Source organism: Heteronotia binoei, chromosome 16 (assembly GCF_032191835.1).
Source record: "Heteronotia binoei isolate CCM8104 ecotype False Entrance Well chromosome 16, APGP_CSIRO_Hbin_v1, whole genome shotgun sequence".
In the NCBI taxonomy this organism is placed as follows: Eukaryota; Metazoa; Chordata; class Lepidosauria; order Squamata; family Gekkonidae; genus Heteronotia; species Heteronotia binoei.
This window is the reverse complement of record NC_083238.1, coordinates 4,322,422-4,343,797: the sequence shown is the minus strand read 5'-3', so window position 1 is coordinate 4,343,797 and position 21,376 is coordinate 4,322,422. Positions and strand designations below refer to the sequence as shown.

At 41.1% G+C, this 21,376-nt stretch overlaps 1 protein-coding gene across 2 annotated transcripts in view; it reads right to left on the bottom strand.

Annotated features, from left to right (window-relative positions):
- LOC132585418 (histamine N-methyltransferase-like) overlaps positions 1-3,315 on the bottom strand; it is a 63,822-nt gene extending 60,507 nt beyond the window's left edge. Inside the window, exon 1 of one of the 2 annotated variants that reach the window (XM_060257298.1) lies at positions 3,141-3,315. The gene's annotated coding sequence lies outside the window, so the exon portion shown is untranslated. The remainder of the gene's footprint in view (positions 1-3,140) is intronic. The other variant, XM_060257297.1, reaches the window with a different exon arrangement.
- Between the last annotated feature and the right edge of the window lie 18,061 nt (positions 3,316-21,376).

The window sequence follows — 21,376 nt, the reverse complement described above, 5'->3', positions numbered from 1 at the left end:
TCTGAAGCTGAGGAGTCTATATAAAAGTTCAATTTTTCTAAGAAATGGCTGATGTGGTATTGTTATCAATTGTTTTCATATATTTTGTAGGAATGCTTAATAAACAAGTGTTTTTATATGTTTTTAATGTATGTAGAAGCAAGATTATACAAAATATAAAGTTAAGTTTTGCTTGTGATATGTGATATGAATTTAAGGTTGTAAGTTCATGAGAGATGGAAAGTCTAGGAAAGTAGCAGATGAAGGCAGCAGGAAGGTCAGGGTCTAGAAAAATGTTACATTTCATTTTTAATGAGAAAGTCTTGACAACACACCTTTTGATGAAAAGGACAGTAAAGTTGAAAATAAGCCAGGAACATCTTGTTTGTCAAATGTAAGATTAATAAATGTTAGAGACAAAAAAAAATGCAAGAGTGCATGTGTGGTGATGTCAGATTAATGACGTAAAGGGAAGTAGTGATCAAGAGCATAAAAGTTTGAACACAACTGGAGCTCAGTGAACAACTGAGCTGAACCTTTGGCTGTATGTTGTTTCTTACTTGAATAAAACTATTGTTACCTCTTTTTGCTGTCTGAATTTTGTCTCACTGGTGACTTTAATTGGCTAGCCACACAAGTCAAAGAACCTTGGCACCCTGAGGGCGTTGCTTTCAGTTTTATGATGACAATTATAATTCAAGAAGCATTTTAAGGTAGATGCTGAGCTGATATAATTTAGTACACCTTACAGTGATATCATAGGTGCATGGCATATGAAAATGAGTTATGCTAATGAGTTGTGCTAATGAGTTCCAGCACTTCTTTTTCTATGAAATGACCCCTGAAAAGAGAGACCACAGGATTAGTGAATAGAAAATAATTCGTAACAACCATGATGTATTTACAAAAGACTATATAGAATTTTCAAAGTATTTGATAAATATGGCCTAGGACCTGCCTACCTGAGGGACCATCTCTCCCCACATGTTCCCCAGAGAGTACTGAGATCGGGAACCCAAAATCTTCTCGTTGTCCCCGGGCCAAAGGAAGCCCGCCTGAAATCTACTAGGGACAGGGCCTTCTCCGTAATGGCCCCTTCCTGGTGGAACCAGCTGCCGGAAGAGGTGAGGGCCCTGCGGGACCTTGCCCAGTTCCGCAGGGCCTGCAAGACAGCCCTCTTCCGGCTGGCTTATAACTAACCAGCATCCGAAAGTGAGTGTAGTTTTATTAGACCGCTGTATGTTTTTTAATGTTTTTTAACTGTGTAAATTGTGTATAATGCTTAAATTTTTATATTTTTATGTTAGATTTTATATGCTGTAAGCCTCCCTGAGCCACTTGGTGGGAAGGGCGGGATATAAATCATAAATAAACTAAACTAAACTAAACTAAAATATTAATAATCACATAGGCACAAACATCAAGGAGTGACTCTACAATGTTAATTACCTAGGATTATCACCTGATCAGTGTGATAATCCTGCATTACAAAGTACATTGGAAAGTCACAATTTACATAGATTGTGACTCACGAAACCAAATACAAGGCCACCAGCATGTGAAACAATTGATAATTTTCTTTCTCTCTCTTTTTGCAGTCCCATAAAGGTAATAAACTCAGGTGGTTGATGGAAACGTTGGTTGACTGTCATAGAAGACTGCTATGCTGCATTCTGCTTAATGGGCTGAAAGTCATACAGAACTGTAGTTGGGTCTCTGTGTACTTGAAGATTAGTACACAGAGGGCACTGAACAGCCAAAATGGATGATGATGAACTGGTCTATTTTTATACTGGACTGTACAAATAACCAAACTTCTTGAAATTCAGAGAAAGTTTGTGAGAATAGCACAAGCAGCATCAGGAGAAATGTCTGAGGTAAACAGAATAAACTATAATCCACATATCATTTCACACTAATTGTTTTATCCACAAGTGAAAACACAGCAAACAACCTTAATAAAGAAGAGTTTGGAAACTCACAGCAGACTCCCCCTGCATAGAGAATAATGGTACTGTCCATGTTTACACATTCTTTGCTGAAGTGCCTCTTCTGTGTTTAGAGAAAACTGGGGAGATTTCTACCACTTAACATCCAAAACGTTTCATGTTCTCTGGCAGTTTTGGCACATACACATTCACAAGAAGAGGTTTAATCTTGCCTGATTTACAGTAGCTAAATTAAAGTTAAGTATGCACTCTAAGATTGCAACTCTGTGTCCATTTGTTATGTTTTAAGCCCCGGCACTTATAAGATAAGGACCCATATACCAACAGGTCACTGGTATTCTACCTTTTAGCAACCTAGCATAAAATTAAAATATAAAAAAATTGTGACTGGAGTGATCCTCTTTTTTCTCTCTCTTAAGGCCGTGATGGCTATTCATAGCTTTTTCTTAGAGATTTTTCCTTATAACGACATTCAAAAACTGATGTGCTCAACAATATTACAAAGGCTTAAGGCTGTGATCAAAACGGCTGTACCATTAAAGGAAATGATTAAGTCCCAGTGAATTCAGTATTGAGTTTACGTGCTTAGGACTGAGCAGACTTTACACTGGAGGCAGTAATTTTATGCATCAATTTACTTAATCACTTGTTTCTTTGTTTCAATGACAAATTTCCTTCCCACATTAAATTAGACAAAATAATTATCCATAAGCAAACCACCTGCAAGTATTGTGAGTTCCTTAATGTTATTCTTTGCTAATCCAAATGTATACATTGCATACATTCTATACAAGCTTGATCTTATGCATATTTACTCGGGTGTGTGTTCCACTGCATTCTGTGGGCCTCACTCCCAAGTAAGAGAGCATAGAATTGCAACAGTGGTTTTTACTACCATTGCAAATTCAAGGTCTGATTGTTTTTTATCCCATTTTGCATTTGTAAAAATACATAGAAACTGCTTCATTCTCTTCTTCCCCCACAACAGAATTAGGCCTCCAAATGAGCCCCACAGCAGAGCTCCTTAAAGCACTTTGACTGAGATCAGATTTAAAAAACAAATCCTCTTGAGCAGCATGGGACAGACTGCAGCAGAAAGCAGTCTGTTTTATTCATGATGATTTCCTGGTTACTTCAAAACCCAGATGAGTTAACGTTTTTCATTCAAGGAAGTCAAGGAGAGAATTCAAGCCTGAAATCATTCATACTTACATGCCAAAGACTCTTTAAGGAACAGCTAATGTCACGGAGCAGGAGCGTTGCAACAGTATGCAGGAAATGGATTCTTTGTCGTTACAAGTACATTTTTACAGGCGGAATCTATCTCCGCCCACAAAATCAGTAACTTGACAAACAGAGCATTCCTGGGCAAGAAAGAAAAGAGTGTGATTCCAGCTGACAGAACAGTCTCAAAGGGATCTGAGGACCAAGAACAATATTCTTCCCTCTGCTTTCACTGGTACAAACCTGAAATGCTTGCACTTTCTATTACTATATAAAGAGAACTCAGCTGCAGAGTTGTTGAACGTGCCTAAGACATTTTTCACTTTGTAATATTCTGCTGTTGAGGCAGAAATTGTTGAGCACATCCGTTTTTGAATGCAGTTATAAGGAAAAATCTCTAAAAAAAAAGCTATGAATAGCCGTGTTTATTAACACTCGGAAGATTCCATAGTAACAGCTACTAAGTTAACCAAATTGTCTGTATTCTCACTTAAGGTGACTTCCTAAATAATGGTTTAGACTGCCAGATGCCTCTTGTCTTAAGGAAAATTCCTTGCTGTACTGATTCATCAAAACTATGTACCCTTCCTTTCTTTTATGAATACAAGGTGGTTAAAGTGGGCTCAAATCTAGTTACAGTTATGGGCATGAACTATATATAACAATGCAGCTCCCACCGAAGGCAGGCTGAACAGCCATGCAGACGGGGCCCGTTTTGCCTCCTCGTGAGGAGGAAGAGTGGGCAGGGCATGATGGGAGTTAGGGGTGGAGCTACATGTCCTAACGGCTAGCTCCGTTCCCGTTCCTTCAGTCTTCGCCTAATGCTTGGCCCACCGTCCCGCCCTTGGTGCAGTGTGGGTGACAGCTGGTTGCTCTTATTATGTGGGACTGCGTAGAAATTTTTTCACATCTTCCTGTTTAAGAACATAAGAGAAGCCATGTTGGATCAGGCCAATGGCTCATTCAGTCCAACACTCTGTGTCACACAGTGGCCAAAAAAGAAAGGAGGTTCACAAGTGGGGCTAGAAGCCCTTCCACTTTGCCCCCGCCCCCCTCTGGCACCAAGAATACAGAGCATCACTTGCCCCAGAAAGAGAGTTCCAACAATAAACTATGGCTAATAGCCACTGATGGACCTCTGCTCCATATGCTTATCCATTCCCCTCATGAAGCTGTCTACGCTTGTAGCCTCCACCACCTCCTATGGCAGTGAATTCCACATGTTAATCACCCTTTGGGTGAAAAAGTACTTCCTTTTATCCGTTCTAACCCTATTGCTCAGCAATTTCATTGAATGCCCACAAGTTCTTGTATTGTGAGAAAGGGAGAAAAGTACTTTTTTCTCTACTTTCTCCATCCCATGCATTATCTTGTAAACCTCTATCATGTCACCCTGCAGTCGATATTTCTCCAAGCTAAAGAGCCCCAAGCGTTTCAACCTTTCTTCATAGGGAAAGTGTTCCAAATCTTTAATCATTCTAGTTGCCCTTTTCTGGACTTTTTCTAATTCTATAATATCCTTTTTGAGGTGCGGTGACCAGAACTGTACACAGTAATCCAAATGAGACCGCACCATAGATTTATACAAGGGCATTATGATACTGGCAGATTTGTTTTCAATTACCTTCCTAATAATTCCCAGCATGGTGTTGGCCTTTTTTATTGCAATCGCACACTGTCTTGACATTTTCAGGGAGTTATCTACAACGACCCCAAGATCTCTCTCTTGGTCAGTCTCTGCCACTTCACACCCCATCAACTTGTATTTGTAGCTGGGATTTTTGGTCCCAATGTGCATTACTTTGCACTTGGCCACATTGAACCTCATCTGCCACATTGACGCCCATTCACCCAGCCTCAACAGATGCCTTTGGATGCCTCACAATCCTCTCTGATTTACCACCCTGAACAATTTAGTGTCATCTGCAAACTTAGCCACATCACTGCTTACTCTCAACTCCAAAACATTTATGAAGTTAAAGAGCATGGGACCCAGTACTGAGCCCTGCGGCACCCCACTGCTTACCGTCTTCCACTGTGAAGATTGCCCATTTATACTCACTCTCTGTTTCCTATTAATCAGCCAGTTTTTGATCAACAAGAGAACCTGTCCTTTTACTCCATGACTCTCGAGCTTACTAAGGAGCCTTTGATGAGGAACTTTATCAAAAGCTTTCTGGAACTCAAGGTAAACAACATCTATCGGGTCCCCTTTGTCCACATGTTTGTTCACCCCCTCAAAGAACTGTAACAGGTTAATGAGACAAGATCTTCCCTTACAGAACCCATGCTGAGTCTTCCTCAATAACTTGTGTTCATCAATGTGCCTACTCATTCTGTCCTTGATAATGATTTCTACCAACTTTCCTGGTATTGAAGTCAGACTGACTGGCCTGTAATTTCCCAGATATCCTCTGGAACCCTTTTTAAAGATGGGGGTGACATTTGCTACCTTCCAGTCCTCAGGAACGGAGGCAGATTTCAATGAAAGATTACATATTTTTGTCAGGAGATCCACAAGTTCAACTTTGAGTTCTTTTAGAACTCTTGGATGTACACCATCCGGACCTGGTGACTTATTAGTTTTTAATTCATCTATCAGTTGTAGGACCTCCTCTCTTGTCACCTCAATCTGCCTCAGGTCTTTCAACACCCCTTCCAAAATTAGCGGTTCTGAAGTGGGCAAACACTTCTCATCTTCCACAGTGAAGTCAGAGGCAAAAAATGCATTCAGCTTCTCAGCCATTTCCCTATCTTCCTTTAGTAATCCTTTTACCCCTTGGTCATCCAAGGACCCCACTGCCTCCCTGGCTGGTCTCCTGCTTCTAATATATTTGAAGAAATTTTTGTTGTTGGTCTTTATGTTTTTTGCAATATGCTCCTCATGGTCCCTTTTTGCCTCCCTGATCACAGTCTTGCATTTGTTTTGCCACAGCCTGTGTTCCCTTTTATTAATCTCATTTGGATTAGCTTTCCACCACTTAAAGGAATCCTTCTTACCTTTTACAGCTTCCGTAACTTTGTTTGTTAACCATACAGGCCTTTTCTTATACCTGTTTGTGCCTTTCCTAACTTGTGGTATATATTTTATCTGAGCTTCTAGGATTGTAGTTTTAAATAGCCTCAAAGCTTCCCCAAGGGTTTTCACTGCATTTACCTTTCCTTTCAGTTTCCTCTTCACATGCCTCCTCATCTCAGAGAATTTACCCCTTTTAAAGTTAAAAGTGGTTGTGCTAGTCTTTCGGGGCAACTCCCTATTTATACAAATGGTGAAATTAATAACATTATGGTCCCTGCTCCCAAGCGGTGCAATCACGTTTACATCTCTCACCAAGTCTTGGGCATTACTTAGGACCAAATCCAGGATCGCCCCACCCCTGGTAGGTTCTGAGACCATCTGCTCCATAGCACAGTCATTGAGAGCACCTAGAAACTCAATTTCTTTCTCTTGACCAGAACACATATTGACCCAATCAATCTGCGGGTAGTTAAAATCACCTATTACGACAGTTTTTATGTTTAGCCACTATCTTTAATCCTTCCATCATATTATAATCATCCTCTATCTTTTGATTTGGTGGGTGATAACAAACTTCCATAGTTAAATTTCCTTTTGGGCCCTCTATTTCAACCCAAAGCATTTCTAGAAGGGAATTTAATTCTCTGACCTCAGTCTTACTGAACTGTATATTCTCTCTGACATACAGAGCCACCCCACCTCCAACCCTTCCCTCCCTATCCTTCCGATATAACTTAGATCCAGGAATCACTGTGCCCCACTGATTCTCCTCATTCCACCAAGTTTCTGAAATTCCCACAATGTCTATGTTTTCCCCCAACACTAAACATTCCAACTCTCCAATTTTACTTTGAATACCTCTAGCATTTGTATACAAACATCTATAATTTCCCAGGCAAGTTAGGCCCACATCTTTCCTCCTGCTGCCTCGAGACTTTGGCAGACAGTCCATACTGTTTGTCACCATTTCAGTGGACAATTCTGATCCATTATCCGGTAGAAAAGTAACAGTTAACCCTTCATTTCTTTGAGACGAGTCCTCCCGAACCAGAGACATTTCATCTCCTGTCGGCTTTCCCCCAAGATTTAGTTTAAAAACCGCTCTTCCATCTTTTTGATTTTAAGTACCAGCAGCCTGGTTCCACCTGGGTACAAGTGGAGACTGTCTCTTTTGTACAGCTCCCGCTTGTTCCAGAAAGCATCCCAGTGCCTAACAAACTTAAACCCTTCCTCCCTACACCATCATCTCATCCACACATTGAGACTTCTAATTTGTGCCTGTCTCTCCTGCCCTGCAAGTGGAACAGGTAGCACTTCTGAGAATGCTACCTTGGAAGTTCTGGCTTCCTGCCTAGCAGCCTAAATTTTGCCTCCAGGACCTCACGACTGCATTCCCCCACATTGTTGATGCCAACATGCACCATGACCACTGTCTCCTCCCCAGCACTATCAGCCTATCTACAACACACGTAATGTCCACCACCTTCACATCAGGCAGGCAAGTCACCATACGGTCAGTACGTGGTTTTGCCACCCAGCTGTCTACTTGCCTAAGGATCAAATCACCAACTATCAAGACCCCCCCTCCCTCCCTGCCCAGAAATGGTTCCTTGGCGTGAAAGGATACCCGCTCACCAACTGAAGAAGAGGTCCCTTCTAAGGGCGCATTCCCCTTGTCCTCAGCACGGTGCCCTGTTCTCTCTAGACCCTCACGCTCCCTGACAGCAATGGGGCTGCCATGTTCAGAGTGGGGCTCATCTAACATATCCCCGAGAGCCTTCTCCAAGTGCCTAACTGACTGTCTCTGCATCTCCAGGTCAGCCATTTTGACCTCAAGGGTATGAACTCGTTCCCTGAGGACCAGGAGCTCCTTGCATCGAGCACACTCCCAAGACTTCCGTCCTGTAGGCAGATAGTCATACATGTGACACTCAGTGCAAAACACTGGAAAGCCCCCACCCCCCTGCTGGCATTCTACCTTCAAGATAGCTTTTTAAAATATACAGTCCCCCTTTAAATCCTGTTGTGTCTATGTGGCTCTCCTTCTGGAAGGTCTACTTACCTTATTGGGACACAAGGAAAATAGGATTCTGGGTTCTTGGTCCTTACAGAGCCCCCAGGCTAAGAGCCACAGGCCAAGAGCTCTTTAGCTCTCGCCCTTCGGCTTGTGCCTCTGGCAAGGTGGAGCTTAATAATGCAAAGAGGGTGGGGCCACAATCTGCCCCAGGAACACAGCCACTCCTAGTCAATCAGCAACAATCACCTACAGCCCCCTCAGAACAAACAGCAGTTCCCCAGCAACCACACAAATTCAGAAATTCTCAGCAGTCACCAATCACACAACTCACACTTCTCAGCAATCCCCCAGCTGTTTAGAAAGCCAATCCTCACCCTTATATCCTTCTTATCTGCTCTCTATCAGAGCTCTCTGAAATGTTTGACAACAGTAAGATGTTTTTCGCCTACCTCACACTGTTGACAGAAGGGATTGTGGAATTGGCTGGGGTGCAACTGGCTTAGTAGGTTGGTCGCTTTCAGGTTGGCTGAGTTTTTGCCTAACTTCCATTATGCAGCTCGGTGAGCATCATTAGCACCCCAGTTTGGGGGCATGAGGTCCAGGTAAATCATTCCTGGGCCATGTGGACTGGTTGAGCGATGAAGCGGACTGCCTTGGGTTTGCCTGGATTGATCCACCCTCCAGCCATGCGGCTGGGGTTCGAACTCCAGGGCATTACCTTTGCTATGCCAGCCGGGTACAAGCCATTCATTTGGCTATACCTAGGGGCAGCATGGCCCACCCATCATCCGGGAGGGGAGGGGTGTTTTGTCCCCTGACCCTGCTGTGCTGCCTGTTATGTTTATAGCCCTTGCTGTTATGTTAATAAATAAATAAAGTGGCCTTTTAATTACCCAAATCCTTGTGTCCATCTCTTTCTTCCCTCTGTGGGGGCAAAGGCTAGCCTTCCATCAGACTCAAATCTACATGGGATTTTAGCAACACAGTAGTTTTGTAAGTACTGAAAATCCATACCACCTCTGCCGACTGTCGGATCAATGTTCTATGAGATATTCTAGCTTTTTTGTTGGACCATAACAATTTGCCATTTCCTGAAAGAAGAATTAGGCCAAGACCATAATTTTATCAAACATTGGAGAGCAACAGGTTGTAACCATCTTATTGACTTGCTGCACAAAAATGAGTTCTTAGACAAGCAATTTTTACAGAAAAAGATAGGTTGGGAAATTCACTGTTTCAATATCTGCAAATTAGGCACATGTTTTACTCCCCTCAAATTCAAGTAATGCGTGCTCGCCCCTTAACAGTTTTTGAGGCTTTGCTCAGGGACTTGAAGGGTGATTTTAAAGGTATGTTATCCAAATTATACAAAGTTTTGCTTAATACATCTGAAACTAAACCTCTAAACTATCAGGCTAGGTGGGTCAAAGATGTTAATAAACGTATTGATAGCTTTCAATGGAACAGAATTTGGTCCTCATATAGTAACAGATCTAATATTTTTATATTAAATTCCAATTTGTAAAAATTCTTATGAGGTGGTATTGGTCTGCAACTAGGTTACGTAAATTTGTCCCTTCTATTGCACCTTCTATTGGGGAGGGACGGTGGGGGGAGGGACGGTGGCTCAGTGGTAGAGCATCTGCTTGGGAAGCAGAAGGTCCCAGGTTCAATCCCCGGCATCTCCAAAAAAGAGGTGTGAAAAACCTCAGCTTGAGACCCTGGAGAGCCACTCCCAGTCTGAGAAGACAATACTGACTTTAATGGACCAAGGGTCTGATTCAGTATAAGGCAGCTTCATATGTTCATATGTTCACCTAGTTGTATTAAAAATTGTGGTGAGGTTGCTTCTTTTATACATGGATGGTGGAATTCAAAATGTTGGAAACAAATCCAATTTCAGATCAAACTTATTACAGGCTACTTTCTCCCTCTAAAACCAGATGTATATCTTTTACACAGTTGGAAAGACCAAGTGCTTAACAAAGGTACTGTTGAATTAATTAATATTTTGATTGCAGAAGCTAGGATGACAATAGCTGCAAATTGGGTAAACTCTTTTCCACCTTTATTAGATCAATGGTTTAATAGGCTGTGGGAATTGTTTGTTCTGAATAAAATTGCATGCAATTCTTTTGATTTTTTGATTGAGCAATATGAACATCGTATGGTAGCTGTATGGTTTCCTCTGGTAACGTATTTAACTGAATATGACATTCTACCTAGCAACTCATTCTACAAAAAGCTGATCTGTTTTTGATCTGTATTTAATTTTTGTTTTGTCCTTGTTTACTGTGATTTTCATATGTCAGATTTGATGTATGCTAAATTGTTGACACTTTGTAATTATTTTGTGCAAAGGATAAATAAACTTTATTATTGTAAAAAAAATCTACATGGGGAAAAAGTATTATAGGTTACAGAAATGGGGACATGTATCCAAATCCACATCTATATTGACATTCTGCATGGAATATTATCAGGCCTTGGATTCACTGGGAGCTCACAGGAGCACAACTCCTGAACCTTTCTGAGAGTTCCACCTCCTTGTCCATTGAATAGTAGGTGCAGCTGCATAACAATCCCTGGATGAGCTCCACCACCTATTTTTCTACAAAACAACCCCTGAATATTATACACATTTCTCTTGTATATCAAGGTGGACATTTTTTTAAGAGTATGATTCTCAATTTAAAAGAACCATACAGAATCTAAACAATTTTTACGTTTTATTGACTAGGAATAAGGCCCATTATAGGAAAAATACAATGGGCTCTAGAAAGAGCTCTGGGTGAATGCCCCCACTTTCAGTCTTGCCACCCAACTTTGGTGTCTTCCCACCCACTCAAGGCAGCTGGTTTCTGTAGGGGAACTGATCTGACTTCAGCTTTCCATCACTTTCCCCATCCCTGCAACCTCTACCTAGGAAAAGTATAGTCTTTCTCCATAGTGGGGACCAAAGCAGCTTACATCATTCTCCTCTCTTCCTTTTGATCTGCACAACAACCCTGTAAGGTAAGTTAGGCAGAGAGTCTGTGAGTGGTCTAAAATCACAAAGCAGGAGGGAAGCAACCTCAGCAGGGTATAATGACACAGAGTCCATGCTGCAAAGCATCCATTTTCTCCAGGGGAAGGCTGAGTGAGGGGGGGGGGAGGCCGGGGGGGGGAGCCTGTCACCTACTCACAAGTAGGTGGCAGTTGCAGGGAATCAGGGGCGGACTCAGCCTTCCATCCTTCCAAGGTCAGTAAAATGAGTACCCAGCTTGCTGGGGGTAAAGTGTAAATGACTGGGGGAGGCAATGGCAAACCACCCCATAAAAAGTCTGTCATGAAAGTGTTGTGATGCGATTTCATCCCAGATTCAGAAATGACTGGTGCTTGCACAGGGGAGTACCTTTTACCTTTTTTAATGTTCTAAATTGTAATCTGCCTTGGCCAACTTTGTAAGGGAAGAAGGCAAAATATAAATTTTGTAAGTAACAACAACAACATCCACAGTGTGGATATTTGAAACAAATGGTTGAAATATGGAAAGAAAAGTGTCCTGATTCTACCATCACTGAATAGTGACTTGCAAATCAGCACCATTTTATCATGCAAAACTTTTTCATAGCAATAGAGACAGATAAACTAAGGAACAACTGCCACTCAAAAAGAAAACATAAGGAACACAAAATAACCAACTAAGAAATAGGCCACAGACAAGAAATTGCTATTGAAAATTATGAGTGAGATATTGGCAATATATCTCAGCTCACATGTGTACAGGAAATGCAGGCAAAAATCTTAGAGCATATAAACAGCAAAAAAAGGCAAGCAAAAAACCCAGCAAAAAATAAAGATTATCAAAGAAAGAACTGGCAAGACTCATTTAAAATATCAATGCGTCAATTGAAATAATTCCTACTACAAACATAACTAAAATCAGCTAATTGATGTATGGTGCAAAAGTTGTGGTAACAAGAATAGATATTAAGAAAAAGGTAGTTAAGGGTTTTAAGGAAAAACCAAACTGGCAAATTTCAGGGGGGAAATCAACAAATGCCATTCATACTTAAGCTCCTTGAAGGAATTTTAAAAAAGGAAACTCAAGAATGAAACAAGGAAAGCAAACCCCAGAAAGAAATATCAGATATAAAAAATAGATCAAGTTGCAGAACAAATCTAACAAATAATTGTTGCAATATCCCAAAAGATCAAGAAGTACAACAGTAGGATCCAGCAATACAGACAGAACTTTCCAGACTAACCAAAGACAGTTTTACAAATCACTAGAGGGAGATGAAAAAGTAGAAGTGAAACCAGACAAAGAAAAGACAACAAAATTCTGGAAAGAGCTCTAGGAAGATTTGAAATAATACAATTAAAACGCTATCTGGATCTCAGATGTGGAAAATAAATGGAAAGAAAAGCAAATGGAGGATGTTACAATAACTCTGGAAAGCCTGAAAAAAACAATGAAAGTGAAAAACAAAAAGAAAGTGAAAAACTGGACAGTGCCTGGAAAAGTCTTTGGCTATTGACTTAAAAAGTTTACAAGTCTTCTTCCACATCTTAATGATGTGCTCCTTTCCAAAGCACTAGAAGATTGGATAACACCTGGCAGGACATTTCTCATTCTGAAGAACAAAGGAGCAATGGCAAGCAACTTTCACCTCATTACCTGCCTCACAACAACTTTCAAACTACTTGTCAGACAATGGAGGTTCAAAGTAAACGGACTTTCATTTATTACAATGTTAAGATGTTTATTTGATACTCAAAGGTTCTGGACAAGGGAGCATTGGAACTGATGCCAGTTGGCGGGAACAAGAATGCTTTAAACAGTATACATCAAAGTATTTCTAAACAATTCTACATTCTCACACTGCTAGGCTACATGTAACACCTTCTCTTCTCCTTATCTCTTGTGGTTCCCTTTCTCACGGAAGAGCCCTGCTGGCTCCCCATGAGGCATGTTATCTTCAAAGGGTTGTTGCTTTGTTAGTATTATGAAGTGGAATTCACAGCAGGGGTTAGTAACATCTCTGCCTCTACTTTGGTATGCAAGGCCTCTGTTTCAGGGTTAGTAGTAAATGCTCAAAATGGAGTTAGTCAGGTCAGGTTATACATTGTATCTCAGGCATATATATCACAGTATAATATCAAAGCTTTCCATTGTCTGACACTACTGATAGGAATTGTAGACAATTCCATTCAAGAATATCTGCAGCTCAATTCAACTTTAACACATGAACAAAAAGGAATTGCATGAAAATCCTCAGGCACTAAAGATCATTGTAAAATGATCTTACAACATTGTAAATGGTGGGGGGGGGCAGAGAACTTGAATGGTGCTTGGATTGATTACAAGAAGGCATTTGATTAATTCCCTCATACATGGATCCTCAAAACACTAGAAATGGTAGGCATCAGCAAAACTGTGATAATATTTATCAAACATGCCATGAGTAAATGGAACACCAGGTTGATCGTGAATGGAGAAGAAACTGGAACAGTTAAAATCAAACAAGGAATTTTCCAAGGAGACTCACTATCACTGCTGCTCCTGACACCACTCACAAGCTGCTTTTTGCCATTGCCCTAACACCACTCACAATCATTCTCAAGAGCACAGACCTGGGATACTAACTTTCAAAGGCAGGCCCAAAGATTTCACACTTGCTGTATATGGCTGACTTGAAAATGTATGGAAAGTTATCATCGGCGATTGATTCTTTGCTTAAAAATAGTTTGAATGTTCAGCAAAGATATAGCAATGGAATTTGACCTTGGAAAATGTGCTGCATTAGCATGGAAGAGAGGAAAGATAATTAAACAGGAAGAAATCACTGTGCCAAACAACATCAAAACACTGGGCTTTGAAGAAAACTACAAATATCTTAGAATTTCAGAAGCTGACAAAATTAAACATATTCTTGTTAAGAAGAATGCAACCAAGGAATACTACCAAAGAGTTAACAAAATTAAATGGAGGCAACATGGTAAACGCTAATAACACTTGGGCAGTCCTAGCCATACACAGGTGGCATTAAACTGGGTATTAAACTCCAACCATCAAAACTGTTACCCAACCTGGACCCAGAGGAAGGGACATTAGCTTTAAGAGGGTTCCAAAAAGGAATAATGCAGGACTTTACCGGTCTGTGTTTAGTAGGGACACCTCACAATAAAATTATGAAGAAAGAGTGTGAGAGAGTGATTGTAAATGCAAATAATTTTGTTGTATACAAAATAAAATAAAAGAAGTAAAAATGTAAAGAATATTCACCAAGTACCTGAGAACTAATTCCCTAAGTATTCACACACACACACCAGAAAGAGGGCACACATAAAAGGTAGAAGGGATGAAATTGGGAAGTTTTAGGGAAGGGACATATGACCTGGGATCCTGGTCTTGTGATATGGTCCAAGGTGTAGAGAACGAGGAGAAAAAGAGAGACTGCAATGCAGTTGCAGGGGTGTTAGGGTAGTGGGATAAACCTGACACACTTTTCACTGATCTGGGATGGCCTTTATATGGGGAAGAGTTCCAAAGCTGAATGTGGGAACCCACTTTCCAGGAATATGATTAGTCCAAGATAAAAAGTTTGAACCTCACTAGCTGATTTAATGTTAACTGCTGTCAAACTTGAATGGAGGGGGGGGGGAGTGAGAAAAATACTTTGTGAGTCAAATCTGCCAAATCTGCATAGGCTGAATAAGCCCGGGTGAGGCAACACGATTAATATACTTTAATTAAGTTGAAGTGAGCCAAATCTGCACTGACACAAACGTTTGAGTCAAAAAAACTCCCGAAACAGGATGGAGCATAATTTAATAATTTGAGTGCCATTCTTGATTGAGGGGAAAAAAGGAAAAAGAGGAACTGGGGATTGGTGGTTAATATAACTTCCTTGTGCTGGGCAGACACCTCTGGGAAATGCTAGAATATGTCAGTGTTTAAAAGTCTTTTTTTGTTGAGAATGAAGGGAAGTCTTATTGTCATTGAAAACCCTGAACTGATTTGTAATGGCAGCACACCCTTAACTCTTTCCTGAGTTTTCGTAGCTGTGCCCAGGTGCCTTTAGGAGACTCTCCAGATTTTGGGTTCCCAGCACTTCGACTCCAAAATGGGGCACCTCATAAAATAATGAAGTTCAAAATAAGATGGGAATCCCACTAGGGATGGGCACAAACTAAACCATGAAGCAAAATTAGTCACAAACTTTGCCCTGCTGGTGATTTGGGACTAAAGTCCATGACTGGTCTACGGTCATAGACTTGTATCAACTTTCAAGGCAGCTCATGGAGTTCATGCCAGTTCCCAGCCAAAGAAGCTGCAAAAATTCAGCTGTTTTGGGCTGTCCCATTGAGAGCTTGGTGCCAATCAGCTGTTTAAAGGGGTTTTCTTGGGCACTTAGCTCCTGAGGCTTGCTGCCCAAGACAGCCCCTTTAAAACGCTGAGAGGCATGGAGCAAACTGCTTTGCACAGAGCAATTTCCTCCATGCCTCTCAGCTGATTAATGAGGCTTTCTGGGGCCCGCTGCCCAAAAAAGCCACTTTAAATAGCTAGAAAGTGGCTTTCTTGGACAGCTAGCCCCCTGGGGCTTGCAGCCCAAGAAAGCCTCTTTGAACAGCAAAGAGGCATGGAGCAATTGTGCTCCATGTGTAGGGAGTATCTGGTAGAGTTAATCCAGTATCCCATCTCAATTTAGCAGTGTACACCTTGGCTACATACAGCAGAAGCTCTTTGTTCTTAGTGCGCTGGCAGAGTTACAAAGCTACATAGAACCACTTGTCAGTTTCAATAGTCCTTTTATTTAGGAAGTTCTTTCTAGATAGTAAGAACATAAGAGAAGCCATGTTGGAAATAGTAAGAACCAGGGGTCATTTCACAGAAAAATAGGTGGTAGAGCTTATTAGCATAACTCATTAGCATATGCTGCCCCCCCCCCCGACCAGCCAAAAGCAACCCAATGCAAGAAAGGAGAGCCCCGGGCAAGCGAGGCCTGCTTGGGCTGGAGAAAAGTACTTCTTTCTCTACCTTCTCTATCTCTGTGCCTCTTATCTGTTTAAAGGGATTTTCTTTGACAGCCAACCCCAAGGCTTGCTGCTCAAGAAAGCCCCTTTAAACAGAGGCTTTCTTGGGTACCACTCAGAATGATTAACCCCCCCCCCCCCCAGCTCAGCAGCACTCCTGGCTCATACTTTCCATGGAGAGTAGAAAGTATTGGTTTAAATGGCTCTGAGCTATTTAAACCAAGCAGCTGAGTAGCAGAGCACTGCTAAGCTATTTGTTTAAATAGCTGGGCGCTATTTCAACTCCTGTTTTCTGCTCCCTGTGGAAAGTGGTGGGGAGAAGAAACCAGGCGTCACAAACCCATACAAATTGTTTTAGTTTGTGAACCAATCTTCCACTTCATATAAGTTCATGATTCAGTTTGTTTTTCAGCCACAAACCATGAACCAAACTGGGAAATGAAGTTCATGTCCACCCTAGACCCACTAACCAAGGAGGTTTCAGCTGGAGGAGGGGCAAGAGTCCTTACATTATCAATTGAAAAGAAGTAGAATTAGGAGCAGTAGATCACAAAACTCACAAAATAATAATGATGCATAACTCACTGCACTCTCAAAGTGATGTTGATTGTCTTTACTTACCAAGAAAACTAGGTGGAAAAGATCTCCTGAAAGTTAACCAAGCAGTTAAGGGGGGGGGGGGGGGCGAAGAACACTGAATGACTACACCAATAAACCAAAGAAGATTACAAGAAGATTGCAATCAAAACTTACTTTGGCAACTAGAAGGGAAAGAACTTGCATGGGCAATATTTGAAGGACATAGCGAATAAAGTTGATAATGAAAATACCTGGAGGTGGCTCCAAAATGGGCACTTGAAGAACAAAATGTAAGGACTCATTCTAGCTGCACAAGGGGTGGCACTCAAAATGAATAGTATGAAAGCCAAGATTCATAAGCCCCATGATGAAAACAAATGTTGTCTTTGCAAGACAAAGAATGAAACAGTCAACCACATGGTAGGTGCCTGCAGTAAAACTGACTATGAAGAATGTCATAATAGCGTTGCAGCTATGTTGCACTGGAATCTTTGCAAAAAGTACGGGTTACCATCAGTCAGAAATTCATGGGAGCACAAACCAATGATGAATGATGACACAAAGATTCGTTGGGACTTCTGATTACAAACAGATTAACACCTGTAGCATAACACCCCTGATGTCATGGCTATAGGGAAAAAAATGAGGAATAGGGTTTGGATCACTGACATTGCAATCCCAGGAGGCAGTAGAAGAGAAAAGAAAGAACAGAAGAAGATGAAATACCAACATCAATGAACAGAGTTAGAGTGTCTTGGGAGAAGAAGGTCACCATTGTGCCAGTTATCATTGGGCACTTAAAGCAGTGTCTAGAAGTCCAAAGAAACACCTGGACATTCTGAAGACATTGTTTTTTTGGAACAGCAAAAATCTTGCAAATATACGTCTATAATCCCCAAGAACTTGGCAAGATATCAAATTGCAGAACACCATATACCAGTCAGATATCTGACTGTGACCATTCATAATAATAATGCAGAGAGAGATCATCAACTAAAGCAACCAGAGCCATCTCTGTCCCATAGCTGAAACCAGACTGAAAAGGATTCAGAGCTCATGAATTATTCAAGAAGACATAGTGTTAATCCACTACTGCTCCCTCAATTTGTTTGTCCAGAAAAGGCAGATTTAGAGACAAGGTGATAATATTGTGTAGGGATGATTTTTTTAAAGTAATGAACAGACCACCTCTTTGAGTGGCTGAGGGAAGGAACCCTGAATTAATGACTAATTTATAGAAATAATCAAGGGCTCATCAGTGTGATCCTTCAGGCCAGAACGAGCAAGGAACCAGTGCACAAGTAGTGTCATCATTACAACATCGGTATCAGAATAAAAATATTTTTTCCATCTAAGTAAAAGTGCACCTTTCTCCTTAAATATTTGCAATGTCCAGCTCCGGTGAATGCATTAAAAAATAAATATACAGTGACGTATATGTGACATATAGTAAGCCTTTGATTGCAATGGGATAGCAAAGCCTTTTTTTCACAGGATGGCTAACTTGCCAATACAAGAAAACAGGCAGTTTGTTTAGTTAGTTTTACTGGCTGCCTGAGTAGACACACATGCATACATTGGGCTATACAAGTACTTCCAAGAGAGTGTCCATACTAGGGAAGGGCACAAACTGGATGATGTACTAATGTTCATCACACATTCTGGCTGTTCCATTGTTCACAAAGTAGTGTTTGCAAACTGAAGAACCACCACAAACTTTCACAAATTTTGATGCAGTTCATGAAGAGCGGAAAAACAGCTGAGCTTTTCATGGGAGCAGAAAGTTTTCTGCTTCCCACGAAAGCCACAGGGAGCAAAAGGCAGGGGTTTAAACTTTAAATGGCTCATGAACTCATATGAACTGGGTCGGCTTGCAAACCAGCCTGCTCGATCATATGTGCTTGTGGTTTGGTGTGCAGGTCACTCAAAAACTACAAACCAAACTGTAGAAATGTGATTGGGGGCAATCATCCCAGACATTAGCCATCATAATTCTGTGAAAGCAAGTACACATTCCAGATAGGAAACACAGATAACTGTTGTACATGACCCATACAATAAACAGGAGCTACAAAAGCATTCTCATGCACAGTTTCTATTAACTTGAGCAAGACAAGGTGAATCATGCAAATACAGCCCTTTTGCCATCTCTACAATATAACTTTTAAAAATCTTCATAGCCTATGCTACTACTCCCTTTTATGCAGTCAGAAAAAAACACAAGTCTTTCCATTACTCAATAGGTTTAGGCAATAGTTTTTACTTTGATTCCTCTCCAAAATGTTAGTGAAATGGGCCTCTCAGTCCCAAACCTACAGATTTAGTTGTTGTTTTCATGCAGGTAGCATATGGTTATTACCAGTCTTTCTACTGGTCAGCACTCTGGGGCACCTCCTTCTGTCTTTTCTGCTTCCCATTTTAGCTGCTTTTGAGTTCTTTCCCAAAGCACAGTGAGAGCCGACATGCTGAGGACTCCCTTAGCGTCCACATATGGCTCATTCCACAACTTGCTGGAGCCTAAAGTCTGCCCAGAAAAGATCAAAATGTTGGTTAAAATAACCCATGGTTGACTTCAATTCATCAGTATACTTAAAAAATATTAAGCCAATAACATAGTTTTAATGAAAGTATGGCTCCCTAATGCATATTTATTTATTTTGGTAATATGAAACACTAAGCAAAAATTACCAGGCTATACAGTCCTGCGGAGGCTTATTTGGATCAAGGTATTGCACCCCAGAATATAGTCACTGACGGTTCTAGGAAAAAATCCCAAATGAAAAAAGCCCCCATGGAAACATGCCCACATGGAAAGAAGCCCACATGGAAAAAAGCCCCCTTGGAAAAATATGTAAAGCACCATAGATGTTTATAATTGTGGAATAGGGTTAGGCAGATGCGGTTCAATGTGGCCAAGTGCAAAGTAATGCACATTGGGGCCAAGAATCCCAGCTACAAATACAAGTTGATGGGGTGTGAACTGGCAGAGACTGACCAAGAGAGAGATCTTGGGGTCGTGGTAGATAACTCACTGAAAATGTCAAGACAGTGTGTGTTTGCAATAAAGAAGGCCAACGCCATGCTGGAAATTATTAGGAAGGGAATTGAAAACAAATCAGCCAGTATCATAATGCCCCTGTATAAATCGATGGTGCAGTCTCATTTGGAGTACTGTATGCAGTTCTGGTCGCCGCACCTCAAAAAGGATATTATAGCATTGGAGAAAGTCCAGAGAAGGGCAACTAGAATGATTAAAGGGCTGGAGCACTTTCCCTATGAAGAAAGGTTGAAACGCTTGGGACTCTTTAGCTTGGAGAAACGTCAACTGCGGGGTGACATGATAGAGGTTTACAAGATAATGCATGGGATGGAGAAAGTAGAGAAAGAAGTACTTTTCTCCCTTTCTCACAATACAAGAACTCGTGGGCATTCGATGAAATTGCTGAGCAGAAAGGTTAAAACGGATAAAAGGAAGTACTTCTTCACCCAAAGGGTGATTAACATGTGGAATTCACTGCCACAGGAGGTGGTGGCGGCCACAAGTATAGCCACCTTCAAGAGGGGTTTAGATAAAAATATGGAGCACAGGTCCATCAGTGGCTATTAGCCACAGTGTATGTGTGTATATAAAATTTTTTGCCACTGTGTGACACAGAGTGTTGGACTTGATGGGCCGTTGGCCTGATCCAACATGGCTTCTCTTATGTTCTTATGTTCTTAGGGTTGCCATGGAATAGGGAATAGGGTTGCTAAATCCAATTCAAGAACTATCTGGGAACTTTGCAGATAGAGCCAGAAGCAAGGTTGTGACAAGCACAACTGAACTCCAAAGGGAGTTCTGGCCATCACATCTAAAGGGACCACGCTCCTTTTAAATGCCTTCCCTCCATAGGAAATAATGAAGGACGGGGGCACCTTCTTTTGAGGCTCATAGAACTGGACCCCCTGGTCCAATCCTTTTGAACCTTGGAGGGCATTTCGGGGAGAGGCACTGGATGCATCTACCTCAAAAACACACACACACCCCGAGCCTGAGATACCAGTGGATTAATTCTCCATTATACCATTTTTTTTATTAATGCCAACTATGTTTATTGATTTCTTCCTTCCAGATACTTGCCAGAGTCAGTCCTGCTTAGCTTCTTAGATCTATGAGGCCTGCTATTTAAGAAAGAGAAGTGATCACAGAGCAGGCAGTAATTTGCCTAACCGAAAAACCATACATTTTAACGTTCCTGAAAAGTATAGGCAACTGATACTTCGCTATTCTGGTGTGGAAAAATCCAGACGGAATTCTGGTTGTAGGTGATAGAGATCTTATGCTTGAATTAAACAAAGATACCATCTATGGAGATGGCACCTTTGATAAAGTGCCAAATATGTTTCAGCAACTGTACACATGGCATTCCAAGGTGGGTAATTCATATCCACCATGTGTTTACATTCTACTTCAAAAAAAGAACATGGACACATATAATAGAATGTTTGAAATAATGAAGCTATTAATTCCAGATAAACTGTTGTGGAAGCACAATGCTCTTAACTCCTTGTTCCATTTCAGTCATCCCAGTGGGTGGTCTCTATTTG